At 36.2% G+C, this 16,726-nt stretch overlaps 1 protein-coding gene across 2 annotated transcripts in view; it reads left to right on the plus strand.

The window, feature by feature from the left end:
- The window catches only part of CDH12 (cadherin 12), a 1,138,028-nt gene that overhangs the window by 279,215 nt on the left and 842,087 nt on the right, over positions 1–16,726 (plus strand). The window lies entirely within an intron of this gene.

The following is a 16,726-nucleotide window of genomic DNA, read 5'->3' on the forward strand; positions in this document are numbered from 1 at the left end:
TTTTACCCCTATTACCCTCCCTTAACAAAAAAAAAAAAAAAAAGATGAAGAAGAAGAAAAAGAAGGAAAACAGGAAGGAGAAAACAAGAAACAGCTAAGGTACTTTGGCGTGCTTCTGAGCACACATGAATCCAGTAACATTAAAAAGGAGACATTCTGATTTCCCAGAAAACAGTGGAAACTAGTACATTTATTATTTCTGCTAAATTTATAGTCAGATTCCCTTTGCTGAGCCTTGGGGCATATTCATAATCTAAAACCATATTCTACAAAAGAGTGATGCTTGTTTTATGAGCAATTACATACAAAACAAATTGCTACAACATAGAAGCAGAATACTTGCTCAATTACTAACTTATCCTAATATGCTAAAAACACCCCCCACCCATACACACTTGGTTTAAAATATTAATAGTTCATATCACGGTTTAGGAAAAGATAATACAGGTTTAGATGCAATTTTATACCCCTTCTGGAACATGAGCAATTTTAAGATAAAGATGCATAAAAAGAGTCTTGAAGGAAAATATTGATACTTAGAGCTATGGCTATTGAAGTCTTTATTCTTAATATTTTAAAATTTTTGCATGATCATTCTTTACTAGAAGTGAATAGAAAGAAACTGGATATACACCATCCATTTAAAGAGAGATATGTAAAGATAATGAATAATAAGAGTGACAACTAAACTTGAAAGACTTCAGCTTTTCTCATACCAGGCCAAACAACATACTTTCATCCACTAGTTGGATTGCGCTAATACATTTAAATGTTTTTAGAGTTATGTCCCTGGTGATGCCTGAACCTTTGAAAGTATTTACAGAGGTTAATTTGGGACTACATTAGTGAGGCAATTTTCTAGCTATAATTTGTGTTAGTTGTTCCTTTTAGATAGTGAGGTAATCAGGTTGTCTTTGCAATAAAGAAAATTTTAGGTCTTCTTGCAAATTATACACACAGCTACATTCTTGGATGATCACTGTGTACATGCTTCTGAAAGATACAAAGGGAAACTTGGAGTAATAACAGTACTCCAGTATGTTTCCTGTTATCTGGACATAGTTTTTAACTGTCTAATTTACCTAAATTATCTCCTGATGTCCCCGTAAATTGAAGATACAATCTCATTCTCACCATTCCATTAACTGCCTATAATCTTAGAATTTGTTTACACTTTATCTAGTTTCCTTCTGGGCTGCCTCCTCACCTCAGCCTACACATTCTGGAACAGCTTCAGGCTTATTTCTATGATGTAGGAAGTTATTAAAATATGTTAATTTACTTGACTCAGATGACTTTAAATTAAGCCCTTATAATATCCTGCCTTCCAGGCTGTCCACCACTATGTAATACCTGGAACAAGATATTAGTTTGTCAATATTTACAGAAAAAAAGGAAAAGAAGAAAGTTATGGCTTTTTCTCATAACTGCAGTCATATTCACTTATCTGTTCTATAATTTAAATAAAATAAGTGATGGCAAACTTAGTGAATGCATCTGTGGCAGGCAACTTCCCATACACTTTGCATGCTCTATGTTTAACCCATTTTTTATAGATGAAGGCTGACTAGTTGAGTAGCTTTTACAATGTCATGGGTCTAATCAAGGACTCAGACCTTGCTGAGTCCCCAAGCTGCCTGTCTCTGGGCCAATGCTTTCAGCTTTTGTAATATGCAGGCTTTTAAATGTTACCACGGGTAGAAAGATGGACAAATGTTCCATGTTTTAATGCAATTTCTCTGCCTTGCAATCTCCTTTGTTTTTTTAAATATTAATATCATTTTATAAATATGATTCTAGGGAAATATGGGTAAAGGCTTGGATTTATTCCTTTGAGAAATGTGGAGTGATAATAGTTTTGAAGAAGTAAGGTTTTGTAAATCAAACTCTGCTAGAGTATGGAGTAAAAGATTGAAAAACATCTTTCCCTTGGCATAAATGATCTTTACCTTTTCTCTACTCCCAATTCTCACTTCCAGTATCTCACTCTCTCTTTCAGTTATCAGTTCTCTCCCCACTGAACTACTTTCTGTTTCCCTAAGATGCATGGACCATCATCTCCTTGGAGATGTACACAGGATTTTTTTTCTGCCCTCCCCAATAGCAACTCTCTTGGCTATGTGGCCTTCAGGATTTTGCTTAAAGGCAATTTCCTCTGATTCTAGTTCTTCCAGTGTTAAGGCTGGGTTGAAGATCCTGCTTAGTGCACAAAACTCTATGGAACGTACTGTACAGTAATTGCCTTTTAACTTGTCTATTTATCTCTATATGTATTTAAGGGCATTGGATACCTGTTATTCATCTCAATTTGTGATGTGCTATTCAAAATATCAAATGGTGTTAGGACAGGCATTTGTGGTTCCAATACCAACATGAAGGTTGCCTCTTTTCCCCTTCCACCTTCCATGGTCTTTGTCTCTCTGGACAGGGTAAGGTTTGGGAAGTATGTGTGGAGTGGCTCTGTGGATTGTAAGAAAGGTGCCAGAGGTGATGTTCAGAAGCCAGGTAGTGGGAACTTTAAAGCAGGACTACACATGGCCATCATGCAACCAGAAAGTCTCCAGACTTCAGCACTGAATGAAGCAGGGTTCAAGATCACACTGTTGTAATAGGCATTAACTTTTAAGTTAATAAATATCATAAGGACACAGAAGATTCCCAGGGAGCAGAAAGTGAGATGGGGGCCTTGGGGGCATCTGGGCAGTAGTTGTTTACCAAATCTAAAGAAGTATTTCAGGCCAGGCCTGGTGGCTCATGTGGTGGTCATGTCCAGCACTTTGAGAGGCCGAGGTGGGAGGTTCACGTAAGCCCAAGAATTCAAGACCAGCCTGTAGAAACCCTGCCTTGATAAAAAACAAAAATAAGGCCGGGCGCAGTGGCTCACACCTGTAATCTCAGCACTTTGGGAGGCTGGGGTGGGCAGATCACTTGAGGTCAGGAGTTCGAGACCAGCCTGGCCAGCATGGTGAAACCCTGTCTCTACTAAAAATACAAAAATTAGCTGGGTGTGGTGGCCCATGCCTGTAATCCCATCTACTTGGAAGGCTGAGGCATGAGAATTCCTTGTACCCAGGAGGCAGAGGTTGCAGTGATCCGAGATCACAACACTGCACTCCAGCCTGGGTGATAGAGTGAGACTCTGTCTCAAATAAATAAATAAATAAATAAATAAATGGAAGAATTAGCCAGCCATGATGGCACATGCCTCTGGTCTCACCCACTTGGGAGGCTGATGTGGAAGGATTGCTTGAGCCCAGAAGATCGAGGCTGCAGAGAGCCACGGTCACACCACTGCACTCAGCTTGGGTGACTGAGTGGGAACCTGTCTCAAAAAAAAAAAAAAAAAGTTTCAAACCACAACCACATAGCAATTTTGCTTATATCCTCAGTCCAGAGTACACAAAAGGCGATCAGCTTTATGAAAGGATGGAAAAGTCGTTAAAATTATGGAGAAATACAATAAGGGGCGGGGAAGGGGGCTATATTTATTTTACCCAATTCCAAGAAATACAGGAATAAAAAGTGGCTGCATCAAGTGCTTAAGCACATAGTACAAACAAGCACACCACACACCAGATGAGGGCTCCATTTCTACCTCCTTGCATTCGTGTAAAGCATTGTTGTTAATGTCATGAAATCCTATTCTCTTTCTACCTTCTGTCCTAGATAGAGCTGGCCAGTATTTCACTCGCTATGAATGAATGTGAAATTTTCTTCAGAATTTTACAGATGCAGAAATCAAAATTTAGGTTTAATTTTACCTGAAGCAAAATATATAAAGTCAAGTGTGCATTGAGTGCTTTTCTCTGTGGTTGCAAACACGCTTTCATATATTGGGAATATGAAGAATCCTTGGATGTTAGAACACTCATCTTTGATAACATAATAAATATCACAAAGTACACTCATTCTAAGGCACATGTTCCTGGCCTATCAAATGCTATCAGGTACAGAATCACTTCAAGTATAGTCATGGAAACCTACAATATGATTCCATGACTATACCTGACAGCATTTGAGTTAATCGGAAGAGAAAGGACAATTCAAGTGAATCTCCCGAAGGCAAGCGTAGGAACCTAAGATAGAGGCTTTTTAAGGAAAAATCTGGGAACACATATAATAGAAATCTATCCTATGGAATCTGAGAAAGATACAATTTATTGAGTCATTAATTTATTACATAATTAAGAGAGCCTACTATGTGTGAAGGTACAGAATAACAAGATTGGTAGGTTGCTAATTCCATGAAGTCTACCTTTTAAAACCTTGTAAGCATAGTGCTAAACAGATAAATGGCACAGTATAAGGGAGTGTTGTGTTACGTGAAGGCATGTTATGGAAAAAAATAGAGGAATAGATGAATGAATGCTGAAATTGAAGAGGCTGATGAATTTGAGATAAGAAGTTTAAGAAACACTCTCAATAGGTCAGCAGTTCGAGACCAGCCTGATCAACATGGTGAAACCCTGTCTCTACTAAAAATACAAAAATTAGCCAGGTGTGGTGGTGCATGCCTGTAATCCCAGCTGCTTGGGAGGCTGAGACAGGAGAACCACTTGAACCCAGGAGGCGGAGGTTGCAGTGAGGTGAGATCATGCCACTCTACTCCAGCCTCGGAGACAAAGTGAGACTCCATCTCAAAAAAAAAAAAAAAAAAAAAAAAAAAAAGAGAAACGTATCCATAAAAAAGAGTTAAGGTAAAGTTTATAAGGAATGTGTCAAATATTGCACAAGAGACCCCAGCAAATAAGTCTTTAGCACTCCAAGAAGAGTCAGTGTTCAACACAATTTAGTGTGACACTTCATTGGAAGGAAGCTAGTTCCTTCCAGAGGTAAACTGTTTGTTTCAGCAGGTTAGAGGGGGCATACTGTGTGTCTTATAGTCTATATTGGTCTATATTGATCCTCTACAGTCGAATATATCAAGTTCATATTGTAGATTTCTGGGAGAGGAGACATAATCTCCAAATTCAAGAAGCTTATCTAATACTTTGTTAACCAAATATCTTAAGAAATAAGCATGAAAAATGTAAGAAAAAAAAATAAATATATGTCATATAGCATATGCAATATTCAATAGTACATTTAAAAGATTAATAGAATTTTACCACTAAGATGGACCTAAATAATTGAAACTAAAATTTTAATTTTAGATGTGATTGCTTTCTTTTAGAAAGGCAATTAGAGTTAATACATACCTATCTCCCCCAACATGCTGAATAATTATGCTTGTTATTCTTTTCTTTTTTTTTTTTTTGCTTTTAAACATTTATTTTACATTTTGTGAATCTGAACAATATTTTTACACAAATATTGCTCAATAAACTGTAATGCAATTAATTTATTAAAAATGGGGAAGTCTTCTTAAAAACTGAACTCACAACACTCAAGTTTTACCTTAAAACTGAGAAAGTCTGAAAGCCTGAAAAGTTAGATTTTAAAAAATGAGATGGATATGATTTACATATATAAATTCACTGAGTAATAAGAGGAAAATGTTGCAAAAATTTGTCAAATGTTCTAAGGATAACTCCAACTTTTGTATAGAGAAGCAACAAAAACAAGTTTAGGTGACTCATATAGGAATATTTACCTACTTGTTAGCACAAGTTCTCAAGTACTGCTACAAATTTAAAGAATTTTGCACATCAGCAAAATGGGACATTTATTGAATCTTGGAGAGGGAAGTTCTGCGTTCAGGCAAAATGAACATTGCAGTTTTGAGCTATTTTCATTACTCAATTTTTTAAAATACAAAGCATTTCAGTTTCCCAAACTATGTGGAATCACTTGAGGGTGGCATAAAATAGATTAATGCTTGCTGACATCTGAAGGATGTAAAACAGTTGTTTCACCTGCTGTGTCTCTGAGAGATGAATGAGGGCAACCTTTAGATCTACTTCTGGATTTGTCTAAAGGTGCTTTTAATAGATCACCCAATAAAATATAGAACTATTTATACTTTTGTTCTTTCAGAATAAGTGATGTAAAGAATTCATTTAGAAATCAGATAAGAAGAAGAAAACTATAAGTTTTAGCCCTTTCAGTATTCAACCAAAAGACAGGTTTTTTTTTTTTTTTTTTTGTCATATGTTAATATAGAAACAGAATTGATGTTAACCTGAGACTTCTAGAAATCCAAGTTCCCAAGCTTTGCTTTTTTAGACAGTTTTAAAATGAGTTCAGAGTGAAGATTTGAAAACCTTGTTACTGTCTGAAAAAAAAAAAAGTTAATACTGAGGGAAAAGAAATTAGAGGAAAAAGGAGCCCTACATACAAAATTACCTTCCACTAACTGCTTTTGTGAAAGAAATAAATAATTTCTTTGTATTTAAGTAATGAAGAGAGACAGCCTTTGATACAATTAACAATTACTGGTAAATTTCTATCAAATGAATATTCAAAGATGAAAAATACTGACCCACTAGTAGTCAATACTAAAAATACTAAAAAGAATTTAATATTAAATTTTAAGGAAAAAAATTAAGGCATTTTTATTCCTTCACATTATCAGTAACTTTCAGCAACTTTATTTGGTACAGTTAGTTTAAACTTAGGGCAAGGTAAGATCTCATACAACATTTTTTTGAGTTAGCTGCTCTGAGAAATGAGCCATGTTCACCTGTAAAGACTCAAGTACAAAAACGACCTTATTTTATTGTACTTTGGAGATATTGTGTTGTTTTTACAAATTGAAGGTTTGTGGCAACCCTACACTGAGTAACTCTATCAGCGCCATTTTTCCAACAGCGTATGTTTACTTTATGTCTCTGTGTCACATTTTGGTAATTCTTGCAATATTTAAAACTTTTTAAATATTATCATATATGTTATAGTAATTTCTGCTCAGTGATTTTTGATGTTACTGTTGTAATAGTTTTGTGGTGCCATGAACCATGCCCATGGCATAGCAAACTTAATCAATAAATATTGTGTGTTCCGATTGCCCCCACCACATGGCTTTTTCCCCATTTCTCTCCCTTTCCTGGGTCTTCCTATTCCCTGAGACATAACAACACTGACATTAGGTCAATTAATAACCCTACAGTAATCTCTAAGTGTTCAAGTCAAAGTACGAGTTGCATGTCTCTCACTTTAAATGAAAAGTTAGAAATGATTGCCGGGCATGGTGACTCATGCCTGTAATCCCAGGACGTTGGGAGGCCGAGGTGGGTAGATCACCTGAGGTCAGGAGTTCAAGACCAGCCTGACCAATATGGAGAAACCCCTGTCTCTACTAAAAATACAAAATTAGCTAGGCATGATGTTGCATGCTTGTAATCCCAGCTACTCAGGAGGCTGAGGAAGGAGAATCGCTTTAACCCAGGAGCTGGAGGTTGTGGTGAGCCGAGATCATGCCATTGCGCTCCAGCCTGGGCAACAAGAGTGAAACTCCGTCTCAAAAAAAGAAAAAAAAGTTAGAGATGATTAAGCTTAGTGAGAAAGGCATGACAAAGTTGAGACAGACTGAAAGTTACATCTCTTGCACCAGTTAGCCAAGTTGCAAATGCAAAGGAAAAGCTCTTGGAGGAAATTAAAAGTACTACTGCAGTGAATACACGAAGGTTAATAAAGCCTTACTGTTGATATGGAGAAAGTTTGAGTGGTTTGAATGGATCAAAGCAGCCAAAACATACCCCTGCATGTAACCCTTATCCAGAGATAGGCTCTACTGCTCCAATTATTTGAAGGCTGAGAGAAGGCGGAAGCTGCAGAAGAAATGTTTAAAACTAACAGTTTGGCTTGTAAAATTTAAGAAAAGAAGCCATCTCCGTAACATAAAAGTGCAAAGTGAAGCAGCAAGTGCCTATGTAGAAGCTGTAGCAAATTTTCCAGAAGATACAGCAAGACAATTGATGAAGGCGGCTGCACTAAACACTAGATTTTCAAGGCAGATGAAACAGTCTTAAAAAGGAAGAAGATGTCATCTAGGATTTTCTTAGCTAGAAAGAAGTCAATTCTTAGCTTCGAAATTTCGAAGGACAGACTGACTTTTATTAGGAGCTAAAACAGCTGCTGACTTTAAGTTGAAGCCAATGCTCATTTATCATTTCAAATATCATAGGACCCTTAAGAATTATGCTAAATCTACTCTGAGTAAGCTCTATAAATGGAAACTAAGCCTGGGTGGTAGCCACATCTGTTTACAGCATGGTTTACTGAGTATGTTAAGCCTACTGTTGAGACCTACTATCTATATATATTTTTTTCAAAATATTACTGTTAATTGACAATGCATCTGGCCACCCAAGGGCTCTGAGGGAGATATACGCAGAGATTAATGTTATTTTTATACCTGTGAATACAGCATCCTTTCTGTAGCACATGGATAAAGGAGTAATTTTGACTTTCAAATATTATGATTTAAGAAATACATTTCGTGGCCGGGCACGGTGGCTCAGGCCTGTAATCCTAGCACTTTGGGAGGCTGAGGTGGGCGGATCACTTGAGATCAGGAGTACAAGACCAGACTTACCAACATGGTGAAACCTAGTAAAAATACAAAAATTAGCCTGGTATGGTGGTTGGCGCCTGTAAGCCCAGCTGCTTGGGAGGCTGAGGCAGGAGAATTGCTTGAACCTGGGAGGCGAAGGTTGCAGTGAGCAGAGATCACTCCATTGCACTCCAGCCTGGGCATCGCAGCGAGACTCAGTCTCAAAAATAAATAAATTAATTTAAAAAAATACCTTTCATAACATTACACCTACTGCTATAGATACTAATCCCTCTGATGGATCTCAGCATAGTAATTGAAAAAAATTTGGAAAGGATTCACCATTGTAGATGTCATTGAGAATATTTGTGATTGATGGGAGGAGGTAAAATATCAACCTTAACACAAGTTTGGAAGAAGTTGATTCCAACCCTCCTCGATGACTTAGAAGGGTTCAAGACTTCAGTAGAGGAAGTAACTGCAAGTAAGGTAGATATAACAACAACAACAAAAAAAAACAAAAACAAAACAAAACAAAACAAAACAAAAAAACCCTAGAATTAGAAGTGGAGCCTGAAGATTGGACTGGATTGCTATAACTCATGGTAAAACTTTAATGGATGAGGAGTTGCTTCTTAATGGATGATCTAATAACGTGGTTTCTGGAAATGAAATCTACTCCTAGTAAGATGCTGTAAACATTGTGAAATGACCACAAAGGATTTAGAATATGTTATAAACTTAGTTGACAGAGTAGTATCAGGATTTGAGGTGTATGAGACCATTCTTGTGTTGCTGTAAAGAAATACCTGGGACTGGGTAACTTATAATGAAAAGAGGTTTAATTGGCTCATGGTTCTGCAGGCAGTACAGGAAGCATGGCATCAGCATTTGCTCAGCTTCTGGGAAGGCCTCAAGGAATTTTTACTCATGGCAGAAGGTGAGGCAAGAGCAAGCATGTCGGCCGGGCGCGGTGGCTCACGGCTGTAATCCCAGCACTTTGAGTGAGGCCGAAGCGGATCACGAGGTCAGGAGATCGAGACCATCTTGGCTAACACGGTGAAACCCCATCTCTACTAAAAAATACAAAAAACTAGCCGGGCGAGGTGGCGGGCGCCTATAGTCCCAGCTACTCGGGAGGCTGAGGCAGGAGAATGGCGTGAACCCGGGAGGCGGAGCTTGCAGTGAGCTGAGATCCGGCCACTGCACTCCAGCCTGGGCGACAGAGCGAGACTCCGTCTCAAAAAAAATAAATAAATAAATAAAAAAATAAAGAGCAAGCATGTCACATGGTGAAAGCAGGAGTGAAAGCGAGTGGTGGTGTGGGGTGCCACACACTTAAGCAATCAGATCTCAAGAATACTTACTATTGCAAGAACATCACCAAGCCATGAGGGATCCACCCCATCACCCAAACACTTCCCATCAGGCTCTGCCTTCAACACTGAGAACTAGATTTCAACATGAGATTTGGGGAGGGACATATGTCTAAACTCTATCAGAGAGGATTGTCTCCAATTTTGAAAGAAGTTCTTCTGTGGATCAAATGCTATTGAACAGTATCGTACACTACAGAGAAATTTTAGTGAAAGAAAGAGTCTACGGATGTGACAAACTGTATTGTTGTCTTATTTTAAGAAATTTCCACAGCCACAACAAGCTTTAGCAACCAACACCCTGGTCAGCAGCCATCCACATCGAGACAAGACCCTCCACTAGCAAAAAGATTACCACTCGCTGAAAGCTCAAATAAGCATTAGCATTTTTTAGCAGTAAATAATTTTTAATTAAGGTATATGCATTTTTTAGTCATAATACCATTGCACATTTAAAAGACTAACATAAACATAACTTTAATATGCCCTAGGAAACCAAAAAAAATTGTGTGGCTCACTTTATTGTGATATTTCCTTTATTCTTATGGTCTGGATCCAAACCCACAATGTCTCCAAGCTGTGCCTGTATTTATTATTTAGTCATTTTTGTGTACCAAGACCCAGTGTTCTCTTGCCATTTATTCATTTTTTAAAATCTATTTTTAAAGTAGTTGTCTTTAAAATTTAATATATATCATTCTGTTGTCTACATCACTTAAGAGTTATTGAATTTGGGCACAGATATATTTGCTATTTAACAGATAAAATTAAATACTATGTCGAATTGTCGTTATTTCTTACAAGGATTTGAAGTAACTGTAGCTGAAGTCTAAATGCACAGGAGCATCAAGTGCAGATGTAGAATTAGTATCTCATTCTATCCTCATTCTTTTTCTACATATATATCAACCCCAACATGCTCATTTATTTATTTTAAATGATCATATACATTTTATAAGCACTGAGCCAGACATGCAAATGACAGATTGAGTCTCAGATAAATACAGTAAGTTCTCTTTGCATCTTATGCTGCTCATCTTATGCTCTGGCATTATACTCCCATTAGTGTAGAATTTCAGGTATTCTAATGCCTAAAAGAATTTATGCAGGTTTCAGACTCATTACAATCTAGAATAAAATCCAGTTCTTAGGTTTTCTTTTCCAGTGCTTTAATAATAAGCCAAAGTCTTCTATATGAAACTAGTTTTAACAATTACATATAAAATTACATAGAAATCAAATATCTTGCTAAGTTGTGTGTGTTGTAAACACTGAAGAACAACACTGTTGTTACACAGTGATAGTGTATATTGAGGAATGAGGAACTGTTGCTCCCATAAGATTAACACAGGTACACAATGGGATTGACCAGGGCAAGAGTAAGTCAAAATATGCTATATGGACAGGTGTGTTAAGAAATGTTTTAGCTGTACATCAAGTGTGCTGATCCTACATCTACATCTGTTCAAATATACACAAATATTTACCAGTCACCATTTGCCATTCAATAGCTAATCCAAATCATGGCAAGTAGGATGTACTCAATCAATGCCGCCAAAGTAAATTTGGTCACATTCCACCTCTGCTCTTTTAAAGAGGGAAATATAAAGCTTTGTTTTACACTAATTCAGTTTGCCTTTGATTATTATAACAAAAGAGACTAAAGTGGAGCAGAAAAAAATTATTATCTTTACACAAAGCACCGTTTTGTCAAATAATTTTCTAGGCCTTGAGAAATAACAGATATACTGTTACAAATTGCCCTAACTACATGTGATTCTTGAAATATATGAGAAAACTGGAAAGTAATGATTAAATGTAATAGGTTTCCTTATACCCTGACATTGAGAGATGAGACCTGATGAGGGAGAGATAGCCATGCCCCTCAGGCTTCCTTAAAGCAGGTAACATTGCTTTGAAAATCTTATGAGATAGTGTTTCTAGTTTTAGGATTTTCAATGTGGGTTTCCAGGTTAATTGTGACTTGCATTAAATGGTGCCTCTTTAGCATCTTTTATGGACAATGCTTGAAAGTGGATCTAATAGAATGTGGCCAACTCCAAACCTTGGGATAATGGTGCCAGCTAAGGCATTTTCAGGAAGTTATTTTGATACATAGCTGCTATAAGTAGCTTGAACATGACTATTCTTCAATAATATGGCAAGTATATCAAAACATCCTAGAAGTTATATTATAAGAATAGTTAGGGCATAGGACCATACTTCCTAGACGGAGTAACTCTTTTGCAATCACTTCACTTAGTGCCTTAGTCACCTCTCATTTGTTGTGACATAGCTTATTTATTTGTCCCAAAACCAAACGGGTAATATTGTAGGAGTATTTTCAGAAGCCTCTCTTACTTACAAAATCTCTATAGAATGTAGAGCACATGACTGAATGTTATGCATTTGAATGTCACCTGTGAAGGTGTTATGTTATGAAAAACAGCAACTATAGCACTGAGACATAGAGATCCACAGTATCATCCTATTTAGTAATGCTATTATTGTTTTCCTAGTTTTGGGTCTAAATTGGTGATTACTTTAACATTATGAGTGACATGTAAGTACCTCATAATGTACTAAGTCGGGACCCAATTCTGGAAACTAGCTCCTTTTGCTTCTCAATAAACCAAGGACAACAAAAGCAAAAACTGAGAAGAAAGATTCTAGGAAGATTCATTCATTGTTTATGCCAATCACAGCCAAGTGCATGCTACAAAATAATTAAAAGACACATAGTGGCTGGGCCTGGTGGCTCATACCTGTAATCCCAGCACTTTGGTGGATCACCTGAAGTCAGGAGTTCAAGATCAGCCTGGCCAACATGGTGAAACTGCATCTTTACTAAAAGTACAAAAAATTTAGCTGGGCATGGTGGTGCATGCCTGTAATCTCACCCACTCAGGAGGCTGAAGCAGGAGAATCACTTGAATCTGGGAGATACAGGCTACAGTAAGTAGAGATTGTGTCACTGCACTCCAGCCTCAGTGACAGAGTGAGACTCCATCTCAAAAAAAAAAAAAAGGGGGGGGCACATAGTGACTTTGTACAAGTGTCTCAGGTATTTACTTTAATATGTATGCCTGGTGACAGGCCCTTATGATATATTCTTTTGTGTGTTTTTTTAAATACCAAGTCATTCATCTAGTCTTAAATTTGAATGGAATCTGGAACATACTTCAGACATCAATTCACTCAGTTCACAAATAGGGAAATTATACAGGCTAATAAGTTGTTTTAAATGGCGGAAGTTTAGAAATTGTCTTCCATGGTGGCTCAGAGCCAAGATCTCATCTTTTCTTGGTGTATTTTGTATTGTTTAAGCTCTATTACTTCTTATGGCTTCATCGAATTTTGTCATTTTTTGTGTGCTGATAAAAAATAAAATGTAATTTTAAATACATATAAAATAACAAAAATGTTAGTTTCAGAATCACTGAAGATATGGAAGCAGTGTAGAAAAATGTAGGAGACTACAGATCACAGCAAACTCTGTGAAATGCCCTCCTTTTTGTTGCCATCTGCCTGTCATTGACATGGCTTTTACTGTCTCCTGAGGCACTGAATCAATACATTGCCATATTGAGTGATAATATTATATGTAAATACCTCCAAGAGGATTTTGCATGCAATAATGACTCTTTGTGACTTCTCTTTCTTTTCCAAAGCAGATAAAGTTATTTTACGTTGGGCAGCAAATGACTATATATAATTTATGTTTTGGAGAACAGCTAATTCCTGACCTACAATTCAGCATTACAGGAAATGAGTTAATTTTAAAAATATATAAAAATAGAGATAGTTTATTTTCAAAGATATTTTTAACACTTCTTGTTGAAAATGTCTGCTATACGAGAAAAGAGAACCCTATTACCTTGTTGGTGGGAATGTGAGTTAGTATAGCCACTAGGGAGAAGAGTATGGAGATTCTTCAAAAACTAAACCTAGAACTATCATATGAACCAGCAATCCTACTGCTAGGTGTATACTGAAAAGAAAGGAAACCAAAGCCAGGCATGGTAGCTCACTCCTATAATCCCAGAACATTGGGAGGCAGGGGCAGGCGGATCACGAGGTCAAGAGATCGAGACCATCTTGGCCAACATGGTGAAACCATATCTACTAATAATACAAAAATCAGCTGGGCATGGTGGCACGCACCTGTAGTCCCAGCTACTGGGGAGGCTGAGGCAGGACAATCGCTTAAACTGGGGAGGTGGAGGTTGCAGTGAGCCGAGATTTCTCCACTGCACTCCAGCCAGGTGACACAGCGAGACCCTGTCTCAAAAAACAAAACCAAAAAACAAACAAAAAATGGAAATCAGTATATCTAATTTTGATAACTTCATCAAGAGAAGAGATATCTGCATTCCGATGTTTCTTGCAGCACTATTCACTATAGCCAAGATTCAGAAGCTACTTAAATGTCCATGATTAAAAGAATAGATGAATACATTTTACATCAGAATGCATAAAGAACACACAAGTGAAACAAATACAACAAACCAAAAGAAAATAAATGCATTATATAAAGAAGTTCAAAGGTGAGTATCTAGAATATTTAGATCTATGTAAGTAATAGAAAAACAAGTCAAAAATCAAAATAACAAACCAATAAGAAAAACGAACAAAGGTATAAGCAAGAAAATCACTAAGTAAAAAATTTAAAAGAAAGAAAATATTTTCAGGCACACACACAAAAAGGAAATGCAAATTAAAATATTACAATTATTACAAATGAGATAAGAACAATAATTATGTTTGGTAATATCAAATATTAACAATGTGGTGGGAAAGTGGACACTCTCAAAATGAACTGGCAGCAATGAATATTCATAAATCACATTGGACGGCAACTTGATTACATTTGTTGATATATAAAGTACACTTGATCAAAGGCCACTTCCTAGTTCATACGATAGAGAAATAGTTACACAGATATTCTACATGTTCAGCCAAGTTAGGACTCCAAAATAGATTGCAGGTAAGAATGTGAGTTGCAGTAAAGTATGTACAATATGACACCATTTACTGAAAGCTAATGAAGAATTCAGAACTATATTTTTATAAGACAATAATGCAAAATGGTCAGCAGCAAAATGATCAGCAAATTGATAGCTTCTAGAGAATGGAGTGAATGGGTGTTGGGAGTTAGAATAAACAGAATTGGTTGTGTTTTTTAAGGCTATAGATTCATCTTTCATTTATATAATTGATATGGTTTGGCTCTGTGTCGCCAATAAAATCTCCTCTTGTAGCTCTCATAATTCCCATGTGTTGTGGGAGGGACCCAGTGGGAGATGATTGAGTCATGGGGCCTGTTCTTTCCTGTGCTGGACTCATGATAGTGAATGGGTCTCACAAGATCTGATAGTTTTAACAACGGGAGTTTCTCTGCACAAGCCCTCTCTTTTCCTGCTGCCAACCACGTAAGATGTTACTTGCTCCTCCTTGCCTTACGCCATGATTGTGGGGCCTCCCCAGCCATGTGGAAACGTGAGTCCAATGAACCTCTTTTATAACTTGTCCAGTCTTGGGTATGTCTTTATCAGCAACGTAAAAACAGACTAATACAATATTTAAATGAAATAAGACAATATCCCTGAAAAGGAATAAAAGTAATAGGGAAATAGAATTTCTAGAATATGGGAGAGTGGTAAATTTTAGATTAAACTGTGAGTATATTCTATCCCATTCTATGAGCAAGGTAACCTACAGAATGGGAGAAAATATTTGCAAACTACCTACTCGACAGGAGATTAACAACCTGAATATATAAGAAGCTTAAACAACTCAATAGGAAAAATGCAATTGGAGTTTTAAAATGGGCAAAAGATCTGCATAGACATTTCTCAAAAGAATTCATAAAAATGTCAAACAGATATTTGAAAAATTATTCAACATCACTGATCATCAGAGAAATGCAAATCAAAAAGACAATGAGATTTTATCTCACCTCAGTTTAAATAACTTTTATCAAAAAGACAGGTAAATACAGGCACTAGCTAGGATGTGAGAGAACACATATTCTTTTGTAGTAGACCAATTTTACCATCCTGACCCCAACATGCCTCTGTTCCTTGATTCCATCTGCTAGATTTATTTGAGTTTAGGTTTTCCTTCTATTATTATGAAGAAAAAATTTACATATATATAAATATATAAACATATTTAAATATATCACAATATAAGTTTATACATCAAATATATAAATATGTATTTGGATATATAAATATTTAAATTTTATATTCAAATGAAACATATATAAATATATTTAGATAAATATTTAAATATATACGTTTAGATGCTGATAGCTGTATATATTTATATATTTAAATATATAAATTTAAATTTATAAAAATATATAGATTATATATAATCTCTAAGAGATCACTTATGAGATTTCTCAAATAATTTCATAACATAATGGATTATAAAATAATTATCTTCTATGTTCTGTTTTGTCTTTCTTCCAAGGTCAAGTTTTTTGTTTGCGTATGTTAACATTTCGTGGTGTTCTTTCATTACACATTCACATTAAGGATGAAGGACTTCATAACTGACTCATCTTTCTTCTGTCGATAAAGTCAAAATGTTTTACTCTTTGATTGGTTTTTTTCTGCCTATTTTCATAAGAAAAAAAATTCCTTCCAGTTTTCAATTTCAAGATAGCTGACAACCTCCCATTTTCTTTTCTGATATGGGCTTCTCTTTTGTAGAAAATCCATATATTTATTTTATTGGTTATTAGGAGAAACAAAGGCAAATGCTTTTTAGACAGGAAGTAGAGATTGCCCATGCCAATTTCATTTTGTGTTTTTTTAAATTCCTAACACTTTTGTTTTTCCATTATAATCTCTATGTACGTTTAAATTACATTGACAAAAACATTTTTATATGCTGTATATTCTCA

The sequence above is a fragment of the Macaca thibetana genome, chromosome 6 (genome assembly GCF_024542745.1).
Source record: "Macaca thibetana thibetana isolate TM-01 chromosome 6, ASM2454274v1, whole genome shotgun sequence".
Lineage (NCBI taxonomy): Eukaryota > Metazoa > Chordata > Mammalia > Primates > Cercopithecidae > Macaca > Macaca thibetana.